The sequence below is a fragment of the Nomascus leucogenys genome, chromosome 5 (genome assembly GCF_006542625.1).
Source record: "Nomascus leucogenys isolate Asia chromosome 5, Asia_NLE_v1, whole genome shotgun sequence".
In the NCBI taxonomy this organism is placed as follows: Eukaryota; Metazoa; Chordata; class Mammalia; order Primates; family Hylobatidae; genus Nomascus; species Nomascus leucogenys.
The window spans coordinates 124,278,233-124,296,895 of record NC_044385.1 but is presented as its reverse complement, the minus strand read 5'-3'; the positions used below and the strand labels follow the sequence as shown (position 1 = coordinate 124,296,895).

Genomic DNA, 18,663 nt, shown 5'->3' with positions numbered 1-18,663 from the left:
TTAACTTAATCACCTCTTTAGAGACTTAAGCTGAGCACTCACGCCTGTAATCCCAGCACTTTGGGAGGCCGAGGTGGGTGGATCATCTGAGGTCAGGAGTTTGAGACCAGCCTGGCCAACATGGCGAAACTCCATCTCTACTAAGTAAAGTATAAAAATTATCCAGCCATGGTGGCGCATGCCTGTAATCCCAGCTACTCAGGAGGCTGAGGCAGGAGAATTGCTTGAACCCAGGAGGCAGAGCTTGCAGTGATTTGAGACAGTGCCATTGCAGTCCAGCCTGTGTGACAACAGAGGAGACTCCAACTCAAAAAAAAAAAAAAAAAAAGCAACACAATCTCTGAATACACTCACATTCTGAGGAATTCAGGGTTAGGGTTTCAACGCACACAATTTTGGAGGGGACAAATTCAGCCCGTAGCACTGTTTTTCCACAATTCAGCTGCAATTTGAGCCCATCTTGCTCCATTTCAGTCAGGCGCCCTGTTTTCTTTCCTCCAATCCGATTTGTCTCTGATGCCCTGTTAATGCTACTTTCCCCGTCTGGAACACATGTGTGCTTTGCACATCATTAGGTGACCTCCGCATCGTGTGAGCATCATACAGTGAACTTACACACACCTAGGTGGCACAGCCTACCACTCACCAAGGCCAGGTACAGCCTACTGCTGTCAGGCTGCAAACCTGCACGACCCCTTACTGTGCTGAATACTGAGGGCAACTCCAACAACGTGGCAACTACCTGTGCATCTAAACACAGAAAAGGTACAGTGAAGACCCAGGATTATAATCTCACGGGACCACCATCGTACATGCAGCCTGTCATCCACGAGGTCAGTATGTGGCGCGTGGCTGTACTCTGAGGTGAGAGGAGATACTAAGGCCAATGTATCAAAGGCAGGGCAAGCTGAATCACTATCCCCAGAGCTGTTCTCCTCTTTCTCAAAACATCCTTTTTCCCCCTGTTATTTTGGTGGGTGACATTTTAGGTGGATTTCATAAGCAACTGGAATGTTTGAGGTGTTTTGGAAAGGGTCTTATTAAAAGATAATTCATTATCTGATATGAGACCAGGGGCAGGGAGGGGACTAATATTACTTGAGCACCCACTGTGTGCCAGGCAGTGGGTAAGTGCTTCACACATTCTCATTCAATATTCAAAAGAATGTGGTCATTTCACACATGAATGAAGGCAAGCTCAGAGGGCTTATTCAAGCTGCTCAATGTCACATAGCTGGAATTTGACATCAAGTCCGGCTGAATCCAAGACTAATATGCTTCCCTCCAAAGCTAAAGGACTCAACAAAAGTTCAGTTCTCTTCTTAACTACCAAAACAGCATATGACAAAAACAACCTGTCAACTGTAACACATATAGGAGCCAAGAAAATATTTGTCATAGAAAAATATCCAGTGTCTAGAATTCATTGCAACAAATTAGTCTTTCTGCAGTTGACTCCTAAAAGAAAAAGAAAGAGCCAGGCGCAGGGCGCGGTGGCTCACGTCTGTAATTCCAGCACTTTGGGAGGCTGAGGCGGGCGGATCACAAGGTCAGGAGATCGAGACCATCCTGGCTAACACGGTGAAACCCCGTCTCTACAAAAAATACAAAAAAAATTAGCCGGGCGTAGTGGCAGGTGCCTGTAGTCCCAACTACTCGAGAGGCTGAGGCAGGAGAATCGCTTGAACCTGGGAGGCAGAGGTTACAGTGAGCCAAGATCACGCCATTGCACTCCAGCCTGGGTGACAGAGCGAGAAAAAAGAAAAAGAAACAAAAAAACTTTACTTTGAATTCTTTGTAATAATTTGTTTCCAAGTAATTTTAAAAATTATTTTACTTTATCAATTTTACATTTGGTTATACTTAAAAGATATGTTAAGTGTGGCTTTCCTTGTAAACACCTATCACTTTCTAGAGATTTTCAATTCCGGTCAAAATAGAGTAACAGGGACTGGATTTATTTTCCTACATAAAACAACTCCAAAAATGGAGAAAATATGTAACACAACAGATCTGAAAACATGAGACACCAAGCAATGAGAAAAGGTGATCTCCAAGAGGCAGGAAAATGAAAATGCGATCCCTGTGAGCGCCCCAGCCTACTGCCTTGAGTGAGTTTCCAGGCTCTGGTGTAGGCAGGAGGAACACAGGTAGGATGCGGCCAAATCCATGAGTAGAAGAGATGGAGGGGAGAGTTCAGGGGGACCAAAGGGACGCGAGTTCACAGAACAGAGTACCAGGGAGTAGAGAGATACCCAGAGAAAACTTAGGAGAGCTACAGGGGGTTATCCTTGAATGTGTGGGAAGCAGTCAAGGTCAGGGAAAAAAAAAAAAAAAAAGACAGGAATGTATTAGAGGTAACAGTGCCTGGCGCTCACAGGGGGCCAGGGATACTACCTATTCCCACCAGCCAGTCTGGAAAACCTCATGATTCCTGGGGCCTTGGCAGAGTGCTGAAGAGTCACGCTTTAGTAGTTGGGGATAATTCACCCCAGACTATGCCCTACAGTCTCCAGGCTAACAAGTCTTAAAAGCCAAATCCAAAAGGATCAAATCGCTTCCAAATAACTATATCCCAGAACAAATTCAACAGAACTTACAGTAATACAAAAGTATGCAGCGTATCTGACATCCAATTTTTAAAAATCAGGTATAAGAAGCAGGAAAATGTGACCCACAAGGAAACAACAAAAATCAATAAAAACTAACCTAGAACTCACACGAATGACAGACTCCACAGAGAAGGACATGAAAACAATTATTCTAACTATATTCCATATGTTTGAAAAGTTGAGATATGGAAGACATAAAAAAGATCCAAGCTAAACTTCTACAGTGAAGATATGTACTGTGATATATAAAATCTATACTATGAGATATAAAACGTTATGCTCTCTGGAAGACTGTAACAGCAGATCAGCATTGCAGAAGAAAATATTAGTAAACTTGAAGACCTAACAATAGAAATAACCCAAAATGAAACACACACAAAATTAAAAGAGCAACAAAACTGTAGAACACTTTAAGCAGCCTAATGTACAGTAAGTCCTCACTTGCCATTGTCAATACGTTCTCAGAAAACTGCTACTATAAGCAAAAGGAAGTATAACAACAAAGGATATAAAATGAAATCATCAAAAAATTTCAATTGAAAAGAAGGCAGATAAAAGGAACAAAAGATGATGGCTAGACAAAAAGAAAACAAACAGCAAGGTGTCCAATTTAAACTGTATCGATAATCACATTAAATGTAAATGGTCTAACCCCTCCACCCCCCATTAAAAGGCAAGGATTGTTAGTCTGGATTAAAAAAGAAAAAAGCAAGTATATGCTGCCTACAAAAATACACTGCTAATGTAAAGACACAAATAAGTTAAACAAAAAAGGGTGAAAGTATACCATACTAAAAAATAATAATTTAAAAACTGAAGTGGCTATATTAGTGTTGGACAATGCAGATGTCAGAATAAAGAATATTGCTGGGGATTTTAAAAAGGGTAATTTCTTGGCCGGGCTCAGTGGCTCATGCCTAATCCCAGCACTTTGGGAGGCTGAAGCAGGTGGATTACCTGAGGTCAGGAGTTTGAGACCAGCCTGGCCAACATGATGAAACTCTGTCTCTACTAAAAATACAAAAGTTAGCTGGGCGTGGTGGCGGGCACCTGTATAGTCCCAGTTACTCGGGAGGCTGAGGCAGGAGAATTGCTGGAACCCGGAAGGCAGAGGCTGCAGTGAGCTGAGATTGTGCCACTACACTCCAGCCTGGGCAACAGAGTGAGACTGTCTCAAAAATAAATAAATAAATAAATAAATAAATAAATAAATAAATAAATAAATAAAAATTTAAAAGGGTAATTTCTTAATGATAATGGAGTCACTTAGTCAAGAGCACAAAACAATCTTAAATATTTATATACTTAATTACAATTTTAAAATACATGATGAGGAGGAAACTGATGAGACTGCAAGGAGAAACAGTCATGCACCGCGTAATGACATTTCAGTCAAGAACAGGAGCATAATACATCAGTGGTATATATTACAATCCCGTATTTTTACTGTACCTATTTTAGTTTAGAAACACAAATACTTGCCATTATAATTGCCTACTGTATTCAGTACAGTAATATGCTACAGAGACAACCATATAGCCCAGGTGTGCAGTAGACTACACCACCTGTTTGTGTAAGTACACTCTGTGATGTTCGCACAATGAAATTGCCTAAAACCACATTTCTCAGAACATATAGCCATCGTTAAGTGACGCATGACTGTAGACAAATCAAGTTATAATTACAGAGATGTTTAATATTTCTTTCTCAATATTAGTATGTAGGCAGAAAATAAATAATAGATTTGAACAACAGTATCAACCAACATAACCTCACTGACATATATTGAAAATTCTACCCAACACAGAACACACAGTCTTTTCCAAGTGCATGTAAAACACTTGCCAACATAAGACATATTCTGGACCACAAAACAACTATCAGTAAATTACTTTAAAAGCTTCATGTCATATGAACTACAATTTCTGACCACTATGGAATTCAATTATAAAGCAACAATTGAAGAATTTGTGAAAAATCTCCCATAGATTTGGAAACGGAATACCATACTTTTAAATAAAGAAGAAACCAAGGGGAAATGGGGAAGTACTAAAAATGAAAACACAATTTGTGGATGCCACAAAGAAATCAACCTTTGTATGACGAGTTAATGGGTGCAGCAAAACAACATGGCACATGGATACATATGTAACAAACCTGCACGTTGTGCACATGTACCCTAAAACCTAAAGTATAATAATAATAATAATAAAAAAGGCAATAACAAATATATTTAAAAAAAAAAGAAATCAACCTTTGTGGGATGCCACAAAAAAAAACCCTATTAATTTAAAAAATAATCTATTACTATTTAAACATATGTAATCTAGGAAATTAGAAAATTCAAATAAGCAAAATTTTTAAAAATATGTTTTTCACTATTAGGAGATCATCATTAACACTTTAGGTAAGTGGTTCTCAAAGTTGAGCATGTATTAAAATTGCCCTAAGTAAGGGCCTGTTGAAACATACACCACTGGGCCCTGTTCCCAGAGTTCCTATTCTGGGATGCAGCCTGAGAATGTGCATTCCTAGCCAGTTCTCAGGTGATATGGATGCTGCTTGTTGGTCCGGGGACCATGCTTTAAGAACCACTGCCTTAGTGCATGTATTTCCAGATCTCTCATTATATATGATGTGTATGAATATAAACATTCATATGCTTTTTAAAAACCAAAATGAGATTTTTTATTTTTTTGAGACAGGGTCTTATTCTGTCACCCAGGCTGGAGTACAGTGGCGCGATCTTGGCTCAATGAAACCTCTACCTTCTGGGTTCAAGTGATCCTCTTGCCTCAGCCCCCTCAAGTAGCTGGGACTACAGGTGCGAGCCACCATGCCTGGCTAATTTTTGTATTTTTTGTAGAGGGGTTTCACCATGTTTCTCAGGCTGGTCTTACACTCCTGAGCTCAAGTGATCCACACGCCTCAGCCACCCAAAGTGTTAGGATTACAAGCCTGAGACATCTTGCCTGGTCACCGAAATAAAATTTTGAGATTTTTTTCATATTTTATATAACACCATCTGTGCAAAATATTACCAATTAAATATGTAATATAAAAACATGATTAATGAGATATTTTGCTTTCTTCGCTACTCTTTGAAATTCCACGTCTATTTCATACTTAGATTACATTTCAACTTGCACTAGCTATGTTTCAAGTGCTCATTACCTAAAGCTTAAGAACTTTGGATAAATGAACATATAATTTTGTCTGAGACTTCTTTCCCTCTACATAATGTAGTATACCAGAGTCTGTTTATCCATTCTTCTCTTGATGGCACATGTGCGATTTCCAGTTTGGGGTTATGAATAAAACTGCAAAGAATATTCTTATACTTATTTTTATAGACATAAGCTTTCATTTCTCTTACGTAAATATTTAGGAGTAGAACTGCTGTGTCAAAAAAATTAGTGTATATTTAGTTTAATAAGAATCCTACCAGACTCTTTTCAAAATTGTTTTATCAGCTACTTCTTTTTTTTTTTTTTTTGAGACGGAGTCTTGCTCTGCCGCCCAGGCTGGAGTGCAGTGGCGCAATCTCGGCTCACTGCAAGCTCCGCCTCCCGGGTTCACGCCATTCTCCTGCCTCAGCCTCTCCGAGTAGCTGGGACTACAGGCGCCCGCCACCACGCCTGGCTAATTTTTTTGTATTTTTAGTAGAGACGGGGTTTCACCCTGGTCTCGATCTCCTGACCTCGTGATCCGCCCGCCTCGGCCTCCCAAAGTGCTGGGATTACAAGCGTGAGCCACCGCGCCTGGCCAACTACTTCTTTTTTCAAAGATTTGTACCTCTCCATTTTGTAAACTTTCCTCTCATCAAATACTCAAGCAATATTCAAAAATTCCTCCAATTAACTAAACAATGTCCTTATTGATGATCTGTCAAAACTAATGTCCAAACCAGGACCATGTTTCATATCTGGTTATGTCCTCTAAGTCTCTTTTAATCTATCCTACTACCCCCCTCCCCCCAACCTTCCCTTTTTGACAACACTAATCTAGTGAAGGAATCTGTGTTTAATAAAATTTGAACTGAAAATCGTAGAATATGGTTTTACGTATTTACAAAAAAAAGCTTTAAATGAAAAAGAAATTACCGACAGATCTGTAAACCAAACTACAAAATCAAATGTAGTACAGGCTATCCCTATGCACTTGTGTACTGAACTCATTAAGTAGGATTTGGTATTAGAGATAAATGTAAAGGGAAGTTTTGGAATCAAACCAAGACAATATTACAATGCAATGTGTGGCGTTTCAGGGAGCCTTGACTTGGAGGGAAGCTTTAATATCTGCAATCTTTACTTCTTAAACAGGATTCAGCAGACCTCAGGCATGGTCCTTGTAAAACATCAATTACTCAGTTTAAACTATTTTAAAATCATTTGTTTAATTTTCATTAGCTTCGAATGACTCATTTCAAAAGATTTCACATGGGTATTATGGTTAATTGAACTTTTAAAAATTGTGGTAAGAAGAGTTAACATGAGATCTACCCTCTCAAAATTTTAAGCATGCAACATAATGTTAACTATAGACAGAATGCTATACAACCCTTTAAACTATCATTTGCTTATTCTGCTGTATAACATTTTCCTTTTCAACCTTTAAAAAATATTTAATATTAAAATAAACAGATGCTTAAAACTGCACAAAGCAGGCCAGACGTGGTGGCTCATGCCTATAATCCCAGCACTTTGGGAGGCTGAGGCAGGTGGATCACCTGAGGTCAGGAGTTCGAGACCAGCCTGACCAACATGGAGAAACTCCATCTCTACTAAAAATACAAAATTAGCTGGGCGTGGTGGCGCATGCCTGTAATCCTAGCTACTTGGGAGGCTGAGGCAGGAGGATCACTTGAACCCGGGAGGTGGAGGTTGCAGTGAGCCGAGATTGTGCCATTGCACTCCAGCCTGGGCAACAAGAGTGAAACTCTGTCTCAAAAAGTAATAATAATAATACTGCACAAAGCAAATGTATAGCTTAGTGAATTATTAGATGGTAAACACTCTTGTATCCATCAACCAAGTCAAGAAATCGAACTCTGCTGGTCAACTCCTTCCAAACTCAACTCCTGCCCTCTACAGGTAACCACTATGCAGAGTTTCATAGTAACTGCATAAGTCTGTAATGTGTTATTTCGCCACATGGTGCATCTTTATACACCAGAGTTTAGTCTTAAGACTAAACCACTCTAGTCTTGAGACTCATGAGTGGTTTAGCACCATCCCCTTGGGTAATAAGTACGTTTTCACTCAGAGTTCATGGGCGATCTGGTTAAAAGTGTGTGGTGCCCCCACCCCCAAACTGCTTAGTCTTTTAGTCTTAAGACTAAACTCTAGTGTATAAAGATGCATCATGTGGTGAAATAAAACATTACAAACATATGCAGTTACTCTGAAACTCTGCACAGAGGTTACTTGTAGAGGGCAGGAGTTTATATTGTTTAATCTATAGCTTCCTCTTCCATCTCTTTCTTTTCCTCACTGTTGACTTGGAGGGTTTCCTGGAGTTTGGATTTTGCTGACTGCACGCTCACAGTACTATTCAACATGATCATCTTTCTGCAATTTGGCAGCTAGATCCACCTGGATCCTTTGGCAAGGCCAAACGTGGTGTCTCAGTAAGAACACATTGAAGTCTCTGTTTTTTAAATATCATTACAACCTTGATACATTTTTGTTACTCATTTTTATGTGAAAATTGTTTCCTAACCTATTTAGAAGTAGTCATGGTTTAGAGTAGCTTTTCCAAGCTCCCACAGCTTCCTCATCTATTGTTTCTGTACAGTGTTGAAGGATGTGGAAGTGTGCTTTCTCAAGTTCCCTGGCTCGATTTCCCTCCTTCTCTGTCATTTATCTCTGTTGTCCCAACTCAGTTCCATCTGGGCTCCCTTCTCAGTATTCTCTCTTGAGTGGTGGCCTGTCTCAAGGGGCAGCTACTGGTCACTGGAGCACAACTGCTCCAGCCCTGTTAGGCCTTACCCATTCCAGCTGCTCTTCTCAAACCACTTCCCTGTGACTTCCAGTGGCAATTTGAGGGTTCTCTTCTCCCACCCATCAGATGCCCTATTGTTTCCTCGTTTCTTCCTCAACAGACACCGATGGCGTGCAGGCCTTGGCACTAGCTGATGTTCTGTCTCCAGCTGCTTGTTCTTTGGGATCTAGGACTTACTCTGGCATCTAGTTTTGCCACAGATGTTGTCCATGGGTTTTTGATTTTGCTAAGTAGCTGTCTTTATGTATGGCCTTGGGTTTGAGCAGATCTAAAAACTATGCTTCCACCACCACCACCATCTTCTTAGAACTGTATATCCATTTTGAAACATATTAATATTTCCATGTATTTTTTCTTTAACCACTCATATGGTTTGGGTATTTGTCCCCTCCAAATCTTGTTGAAATGTGATTCCCAGTGCTGGGGGTGGGGACTGGTGGGAGGTGACTGGTTCATGAGGGCAGGTCCCTCATGAGTGGTTTAGCACCAGCCCCTTGGGTAATAAGTATGTTTTCACTCAGAGTTCATGGGTGATCCGGTTGTGTGTGGTGCCTCCCCACCCCCAATTGCTCCCTCTCTTGCAACATGACACACCTGTTCCTCCTTCACCTTCTGCCATGAGTAAAACCTTCCTGAGGCCTCACCATGCTTATAGAGCCTGCAGAACCATGAGCCAATTAAACCTCTTTTCTTTTTTTTATTTTTTTAGATGGAGTCTTCCTCTGTCGCCCAGGCTGGAGAGCAGTGGTGGGATCTCAGCTCGCTGCAAGCTCCGCCCTCCTGGGTTCAGGCCGTTCTCCTGCCTCAGCCTCCCGAGTAGCTGGGACTACAGGCGCCCACCACCATGCCCAGCTAATTTTTTGTATTTTTAGTAGAGACGGGGTTTCACCCTGTTAGCCAGGATGGTCTTGATCTCCTGACCTCATGATTGGCCCACAGTACTGGGATTACAGGCATGAGCCACCGTGCCCGGCCAAACCTCTTTTCTTTATAAATTACCCAGCCTCAGGTATGTCTTTATAGCAACACGAATAGCCTAACACAAGCACATTTCTTATTCAGGTATGATACGGCCAACAGCTCAGCAGGCTACTGCCATTCAGAAGAGGGTTTATTATTCACAGTTCCCAGGAGGAGGGGGTCCACCACTCCACAAGGAAGTACCAGGGCTGGGCTGGAGGCAGAGGGAGAGGCAGAGGGAGAGGGAGAGGGGGAGGGGGAGGGGGAACAAGGGGAGGATCGCTTCCGTGGGGAGGCGAGGCTGGGCAGGGTAAGCAGGTTTAGCACTCGCTGCTCTGCATCATTTCTGTGGGCTCTGGGGTGTGGCTGGCTCTGGTTGTGGGTATCTGGCCCTGGAGTGACTCTAAGGCAGGGGACTGTTGACTCCTCCAGTGTGAGAACCAGCAGGAAGGAGGTGGCTGGATAGGGCTCTGGATTGGCTAATGGGCAAATAAAAGGTACACTCACAGGAAGCCATTTGCCATTTCTAAGAATTGGCTAGCCTGGGGAGGGGAAGTAGCTCCCCAGTCAACAACAAGGCCTCAGGTGTCAGAGAGTACAGAAAATTAAAAAGTACAGGCCGGGCACGGTGGCTCACGCTTGTAATCCCAGCACTTTGGGAGGCCAAGGCAGGCGGATCACGAGGTCAGGAGATCGAGACCACGGTGAAACCCCGTCTCTACTAAAAATACAAAAAATTAGCCGGGCGTGGTGGCGGGCGCCTGTAGTCCCAGCTACTTACAGAGGCTGAGGCAGGAGAATGGCGTGAACCCGGGAGGCGGAGCTTGCAGTGAGCTGAGATTGCGCCACTGCACTCCAGCCTGGGCGACAGAGCGAGACTCTGTCTCAAAAAAAAAAAAAAAAAAGAAAATTAAAAAGTACAGAGGAAAAAGATCGGGGTTGCCAGGGGCTCACGAGGAGAGTGGGGTGAACTGGAGGAGCGCAGGGAAGGATTAGGGTGGTGACACAACTGTGTGTAATACTGTTGTGGTAGATGCAAGTCCGGATACATGTGTCAAAACCCACAGAATGTTCAACAGCAAGAGTGAAGCCTAATGTCAAGTTTGGACTGCAGTGAATGAATGATAATGGATTGACACTGGCCCAGCAGCGAGGACACACATGCCACACTAAGACACGGTGTCAGTAACGGGGGACACTGTATGTACGGACAGAGCAGGAGCAATATATAGGAACCTCTGTACTTTTGGCTCAATTTTTGTTGTCAACTTAAATCTGCAATACAAATATTAAATCTATTAATTAAATAAGCAAAAACCCCCAAAGCCCCCAAATCAGTTATTTTCCTTCCCACTTGAGAGCTAGAGCATCCCCCATAGCTGTATTTTCCAAGGGACCTGTCCTCCCAGACTCTCTGCTTGAGGGGAGCTTTGCCTCCCCTGGGGACCTGCCTGTCAACACAGTCACCATCAGATGGTGCTGCCCCGTGAGGTGACCGAGCCACTGTACAGCCTCATCTCTGCTGGCTTCCCACACCTGCAGGCTGTCCTCGATCCTGTGACATTCTTCATCCTTTACACTTCCCATGTTCCTTAAAAAGCTCCTCCTCACCTCAGAGGTCCTCAGACCCCTAGGAAGAAGCAAGGGCAGATGCTGCGGCTAAGCACAGATGAAGGAGGTGTGTCTGACTCCAGCGGGGTCTAGAACCCTCCAGCAAGGGATGCCTGTCATCCCCGGGAGCTGCAGTTTCCATGACCTCCTGCCCCTCAAAAGCAGACCCACTATTAACAAAGCTTTTCTCCTAGCATTCACCACAGAAAATGAATGACAAGGTGCCAATCTTCTTCCTGGAGCTTCACCAGTATTTATTTATAAGAAACCAGAATTCTTTTTATCAGGCCAGTGAGCATTGTCTTTTTTTTTTGAGATGGAGTCTTGCTCTGTCGCCAAGCTTGAGTGCAGTGGTGCGATCTCGGCTCACTGCATCCTCCGCCTCCTGGGTTCAAGTGATTCTCCTGCCACAGCCTCCCAAGTAACTGCGAATATAGATGCGTGCCACCAAACCGGCTAATTTTTGTATTTTTAATAGAGACGGGGTTTCGCCATGTTGGCCAGGCTGGTGTCAATCTCCTGACCTCAAGTGATCTGCCTGCCTCGGCCTCGCAAAGTGCTGCAATTACAGGCATGAGCCACCTGCCCAGCCACAATGTCATTTTAATAAAACAGTGGTGGGCTGGCTTCACTGGTTTCTGAGTTAAGACTGCAAAAATGAAATACAACAGATACCTAAGTGCCTACTATGTGCCACGAGACCTGCTGGGCTCATCACTGTAAAGTATCTGATTAGCCCTCATAATAACCTTGTAAAATGGTCATTTATTCCTCTCATTTCTCAGATGAAGTACAAAATCAAGGAAGTTAAGAATCGACCTAACAGCTAAATGACAAAGCGAATGTTTAAACAGATTTACAAGCCACAATGCAGAGCTTTTCCAGCTAGCCTCAGTAGGCCAATGAGATAAATCTTCTGTATACAACTATCTCTGCTGTTACGGTTTGTGCAGCTCTTTCTGACAGGAGATCCGAGGACAGGCAGCCACATGCGACATAGAGAACATGAGCTTTGGCTAAGAGAGGCTCTGTATGGATCCCGGTTACACACTTCATTGTTAAGGATTGGGCACATTACTTCTCTGGATTTGCTCGCTGTAAAATTTAGGTGATAAAATACCTACCACAGAGACTGGCAAACTACAGCACATGGGCCAAATCCGGCCAGCCTACTGCCTGTTCTGGCACAGGTCCGAAGCAGAGATTGACTTTTACATTTTTCAGTGGTTAAAAAAAAATCCAAAGAACCACATTTCGTGATATGTGAAAACTATATGAAAGCCAAATCTCTGTGCCCATAAATAAAGTCGTATTGGAACACAGCCAGGTCCATTCATTTCACATCGTCTACGGATGCTTCTGCTCTGTGAAGACAGAGTTGAGTGTAACAAAGGCTCTCACCAGGCCTGAACTTCAGCCAGGCTCCTCTTCTCCATGAGGCCTCAGCCTCAGGCTTCCGTGTCCAGTTTTAGCAAGAATGCTGCGAAGTCCGTTTCGAGGGAGTCCCCTGGCTAGTTCCCGGAGCTTGCCTCCGTGGCAATCTAATGGCTTTCTGGCCCTTTCCCAGCCTTCAGACTTTATGTACCAATTAGCAGCCATATTAAGCACAGGGTCTTGATTCCCATGATCAATAGTGTTTCTGCCATGGAAAGCTCCATCTATACTTTTAAACAGCTGATTAAAACACTGTTCTGTTGTGGAGTGATCCTTTAGGGACAGTGCTGGGCAAGAGCAAGAGCAGGACAAGAGCCAAGGGCAAGAGCAGGCCAAGCTTGCGTGTCAGCACTGCAATCAAGTCTTTTAATTGACAAGCCTTGGGACAAGCCTTAATTAGAACATTAATTATGTTCTAATTAAGCGTAGAACATAATTATTTCATAATGATCACTAGTTTATTTACAATCTTGAGAAACACATCTTAGACAATGAAAAACACTTATTTTCCCCTTAAACTCCTTCACATCCTTACTATGAATAAGGCTCTGACTTGGGTATTTATAAGACAGAAATGATGAGAAGAAAGACAGAAGGCTGGGCAGAAATTCAAGCTGCCTAAATTCAACAACTTATTGCCTAGAGACAAGGATTCACAACCCGACATGCCAGGTGCTTTAGGGAAACTAGTTTCCCACGCATCACACACAGAGAAATGGGGTGAACCCAGTTGTTACAGCCCTATGACTGGGCATTTTGAAACCAACTATGCTTTTTCTCAGGTTGGAAGATGGGTGCACAGTCTCCCAAATGAAGACTGGCAGAGATGATAGTCACAATGGTGGTATTAAAAAATAATAGTGATGGCACACCCACGTTCATTGCAGCATGGCTCACAATGGCCAAGAGGTGAAGGCAATCTAAGTGTCCATCCATGGAGGAATGGATACTGGAGACGTGGTGAATACACACAATGGAAATGGTATTTGACCTTAAAACCGAGGGAAATCTTGTTGTATGTCACTGCACAGATGAACCTCGAGGACATGATGCTGAGTGAGATAAGCCAGTCACGAAAAGACAAAGACCACACGATTCCACTTACTTCACGAGGTGTCTAAAGTAGTTAGACTCAGTAACAGAAAGTAGAACAGGGGCTGGGGAAGGGGAAGTGGGGAGTTGTTCAATGGGTGTAGAGTTTCCACTTCACAAGATAAAAAAATTCTAGAGATCTGCTCTAAGACAAAGTACATGTAGTTAACACTTCTGAACTACACACTTACAAATGGTTACGATGATATATTTTGTGTTGCTTTTGACCACAATTTAAAAAATAGTAACAATGAAGATGACGATGGTAACAAGTTTCCATAAATAATGCTTTTGGAACACTTTAATGGATCCCAGACACTGGGCTGCATGCTAAGAGACATTGTCAAGCAACTGTGTCTGGGCCGGAGGGGAAAATCCAGCTGGTGCTTACGATTCTCACAAGGTGAAGTGAGATGCTCTTCCTCAGTTCATACAAGCAAGACTGGCCTGTGGCACTTCCAAAATAGATTCTGTCTGATGACCTTTTGGTCATCATTTCTGCTGCTGTGTGCTTTCATTGCATTTTGGAACTTCCATTGCATTTGGATCTATAACTATTATTGAAGTTATCGATGTCACACGTTGTAAGGCAGAGCTCACTGGATTTTTACAAACTGACTGTATCCACGGAACTAGCATCCAGATCAAGAGAGAGAACACAGCCAAGACCCTGGCAGCAATCCCTATAATTCCTCCGGTCATTTATGGCATCCCTTCGATTATCACAGATCGATTCTGTCAAAAGAACTTTTTTTTTGAGATGGCGTCTCACTCTGTCACCCAAACTGGAGCGCAGTGGAACAATCTCAGCTCACTGCAACCTCCGCCTCCTGGGTTCAGGCGATTCTCCTGCCTCAGCTTCCTGAGTCACTGGGACTACAGGTGTGCGCCACCACACCCAGCTAGTTTCTGTATTTTTAGTAGAGACGAGGTTTCGCTATGTTGGCCAGGCTGGTATCAAACTCCTGACCGTAAGTGATCCTCCTGCTTTAGCCTCCCAAAGTGCTGGGATTACAGGCATGAGCCACCACGCCCAGCCTCAAAAGAACTTTTAAAAATTGAGGCGGGTAGATCACCTGAGGTCAGGAGTTCGAGACCATGGTGAAACCCTATCTCTACTAAAAATACAAAAATTAGCTTGGCATGGTGGTGGGCACCTGTAATCCCAGCTACTCGGGAGAGGCTGAGGCAGGAGAACTGCTTGAACCCAGAAGGCAGAGGTTGCAGTCAGCCAAACTTGCACCACTGCACTCCAGCCTGGGCAACAGAGCAAGACACCGTCTCAAAAAAAAAAAAAAAAAAAAAAAAAAAAAAAATATATATATATATATATATATATATATATATATATATATATGCAATTAGCTCAGGCTGGAATTCTGTAATTAACAGAGAGTCAAGTCAGTTTAGTGATATGGTCAGAACAAGATGATGACTGAGGGCAGGGCACTTCTACAGATCCTAGCTTCAATCCTGTTTCTTTGCTGTGTGCCTTTGGGAGAACGACTTAACCTCTTTAAGGCTTAACTTCCTCGTCAGAAAAAGGGGCTATAATGCACCGTTGCAGGAATAAATGAAACACTGTATGTGAACCCAGCATGGTGCCTGGCAGTTACCTCTCTCTAGAGTATGTGTTGCCCGACTATGGCTTCCTGTTATATGAAGTTCTGCTGGAACAAACACATGTATTCATTCACATATTATCTATGGCTGCTTTTGCATGATAAGGGGAGATTCAAATAGTTGCAGCAGAGATTGCATGGCCTGTAAGGCCTACAGTACTATCTGGCCCTTTACAAAGAAGGTGTGATCCCTGCTGTAGAATGTGGGTCATGCGTGCTGCTGCACCCATAGGGACTAGAACACTCCACACACAGGAAGTACTCATGCGACGGCTTTTGTGTGACGTGACAAATAAACACTTACTTCTTTAAGTCATCAACGGTGGGTTTTATTTTGCAGTTGAATACATTCCTAAACAACAGTGTAAGAATGGAGTGAAATAATAAAAATCAAGCCTGGTAACAACTTGAAAGAAGTCAGCCCTGCCCAGTACCTAGAAAGAACAATAGGCTTACAAATTCTAGCAAAAGAGAAGCACCTATGGTTAATGGAAGAGACGCTGAACTTGGAGTCAGAAGAACACAGAATCTTAGCTGTGCCATTAGCTAATTGGTAGATTCAGACATGGGGAAATTCTTAGAATCTTAGTGCCCTCAGCTGTGAAGCCCAAACACTGCTGCCGATTTCTGGTTTAGACAAACAGCTCCTGCAGGAGTGGAATTGGACAATACTAGAGTCAGGAAAGCCATCAGGAGCTTAAAGGAATTCAGGCAGGCACAGAACGGGGTTGTTAGAAATAATGAGATAACGGTATCTTCAGGTGTTTTGAGAATCATTATTTTACCATGAAATAAGAGCATAAAACAATATTCCACAGAACTTGCTACACTCTAATTGTTTCCTGGACTCTCTTAAGAAGCTGTGTGTGCCTAGTGAATGGAAACCGTAACTACTTCTTGCTAGCTGTCACTTTACCTCACCTTTCATGTGAAGTCTGATGCCAGGCACAGTGTAGGCACAAAATAATTGTTAGCTGAATAGGAGAAGGCAGAACGAGATTTGGCAGGTCTGTGGTCATATGCCACACTGCAAATAGGGCTGGGAGTCAGGGAATCTTGGATTTGAAGTACAAACTAGAAAACGACAGAGTGTTTGGAGGTGGGAATAAATTGAGAAAATACAACTTCCTCTCATTTTTAGGCCTGTGACAGATCCGCTCATTCGCCACCTGCTCTGCTCGGAGCCAGGCTCGATCTGCACTGCCTCTGACGGCTCTTCCCTTAGACGCTGCCGTCCCACCTGTGGCCACCTTCTCTTCACAGTGAATGTTCTCATCCCGTTTCAGAGCTTCAATATTCATAATAATCACAAGATTCTTGAATCCAAATTTCCACCCAGATCTCTTTCCTGTGCTCCAGGAAATACACCTTCTGGCACTGCCTGCTGGACGTCTCCACTGAATGCCACTGATGCCCCTGCCTCCTCAAGCTGGAATGGGACTCATCTTCACCCCCGGGCATGGTCTTCCCCAGGGACAGGCACTACTGTCCACCCAGATGGCAAAGCTGGAAAAATGAGCCACTCCAAGCCCTCTCCTCCACAAGGGTTCATTCAATCACATCCTCTCCCCTACTGCCCCCAACCCCAACCTCTGGAATCCATCCAGCTCCTGCCAGCCCCTCAACTCTCCCTGAGTTCTGGCCAGCACCATCTCCAACCAGACTCATTGCTAGATCCTAATGGCTTTCTTGACTCCAGTCTGGTCCTATTCCAATCTGCCTACAGTTTTCTTTCTAAACCAGAAATCAGATCATATCACACTCTCTTTTAAATGCATTAACAGCTTCTCAAACACATTAGTTTGGGTATACAAGTGTGAGGGCCGATACAAAGCCCTTAGCCACATGTGATGACTGAGCACTTGAAACATGGCTAGTCTAAACCAAGAGGTGCTGAGGTGTCAAATACACACCGGATTTGAAGACTTCGCAGACAAAACAGACAGCATGAAAATATCTCATTCACAATTATTTAGACTGACTGTGTGTTCAAATGATAATGTTTCTGGATATAGGAGGTTAAACAACATCTATTTTTAACATGAATTTCACCTGGTTGTTTGACCTTTTTAACATAATGCTAGAAAAGTTAAAATTGCATATGTGGCTTATTTCTCCTGACTGCAATGGCATAGAAAGTCCTTCACCATACAGCTCCCTGCTAAGCTTCCAAACTTCCTTCTCTCACTGCATCTACCACTGCCCTTCTCCTATCCCCCTCCCCTCTGGCCTTCTCTGCAGGCTCCTGAATAACCCACTTGCTTTCTGGTTTTTGTACGTGGGGTGCCTCATCTCTCTGGTACATTCTTTCTATTAGATCAAGTCCTACTGGTCTCCCGGGCTGCAGGTTTGCAGAAGGATCTCCTGAACTCAAATGGTGCCTGTTGCCCCACTGCCCAACACCACTGCTCTCAGGGAAGCACCTGTCACGCATCCTATATTTGCAGGGCTCCCTACCTGGATGATAAATTCCCTGTGTCTCATTCACTACTCAACCTACTGTGCAGGGACTAGTAGAAGTTCCAGGAACTCAGTATGCATAGAATCAAAGAATAAAAACATAGCCAATGAACTTAAAGCCCCAAAAGTTGCCTAATAAAAGGTAGATTCAGATGTAGGCTTAAGCAAGTGCCATCAACCCAAAGAGATAAAAATACCAGGAAGCTATGCTCTACGTTTTGGATTCAATTTGGTGCAACCTTGTTCCAGAACAATCTCATATATTTAACAACCTTAAAATGATTAGACCCATTGATTGGGTAAATCTGCGCCATTAGATTTGAACTACTGAACAGTTAGCTATGAGCACAAACACAAACGTACTCAGTTCACTGGGGCAACATCTATAATAGTAAAAAACTGTAAAGAGTGAAGTATTCCATCATTTACAATGGAAGATGTAAATGAGGCACGTGCCTTTGTTGGAATGGCATGCAGCCATGAAAAAGAAGGAAATGGACTCCATGTGCTGAAAAGGAAAGATTTCCCCTGAGCAGGGAGGGAAAGCAGAGGGCACTGTACTATTTCCTCACATTTGTGTATTTCAAAGATATACGTCTGCAGATGCATCTACACACAATTTATCAGAAATATACTCAAGCGTGTGTGTGTTCACAAGGTAACGGCTCCTGGGGGCAGAGGTGGGAGGGAAGTCATCACTGTGTACCCTCTTTGAACTTGCTAATCATATGCAAGTTCATTATAAAACATATTAATGAGGGCTTTCTGGTGTTTTTCCCTCTATTTCTGCAGGACCACAGAAAAGCATCAATTATTTCAACACCCCTGCCCAGCCCCCCACCAAGATGAACAAACAGTAAAATAGTAAC

General features: G+C 43.1%; 1 protein-coding gene across 3 annotated transcripts in view; it reads right to left on the bottom strand.

Moving 5' to 3' along the window:
- FARP1 (FERM, ARH/RhoGEF and pleckstrin domain protein 1) overlaps positions 1-18,663 on the bottom strand; it is a 312,172-nt gene that overhangs the window by 88,254 nt on the left and 205,255 nt on the right. The window lies entirely within an intron of this gene.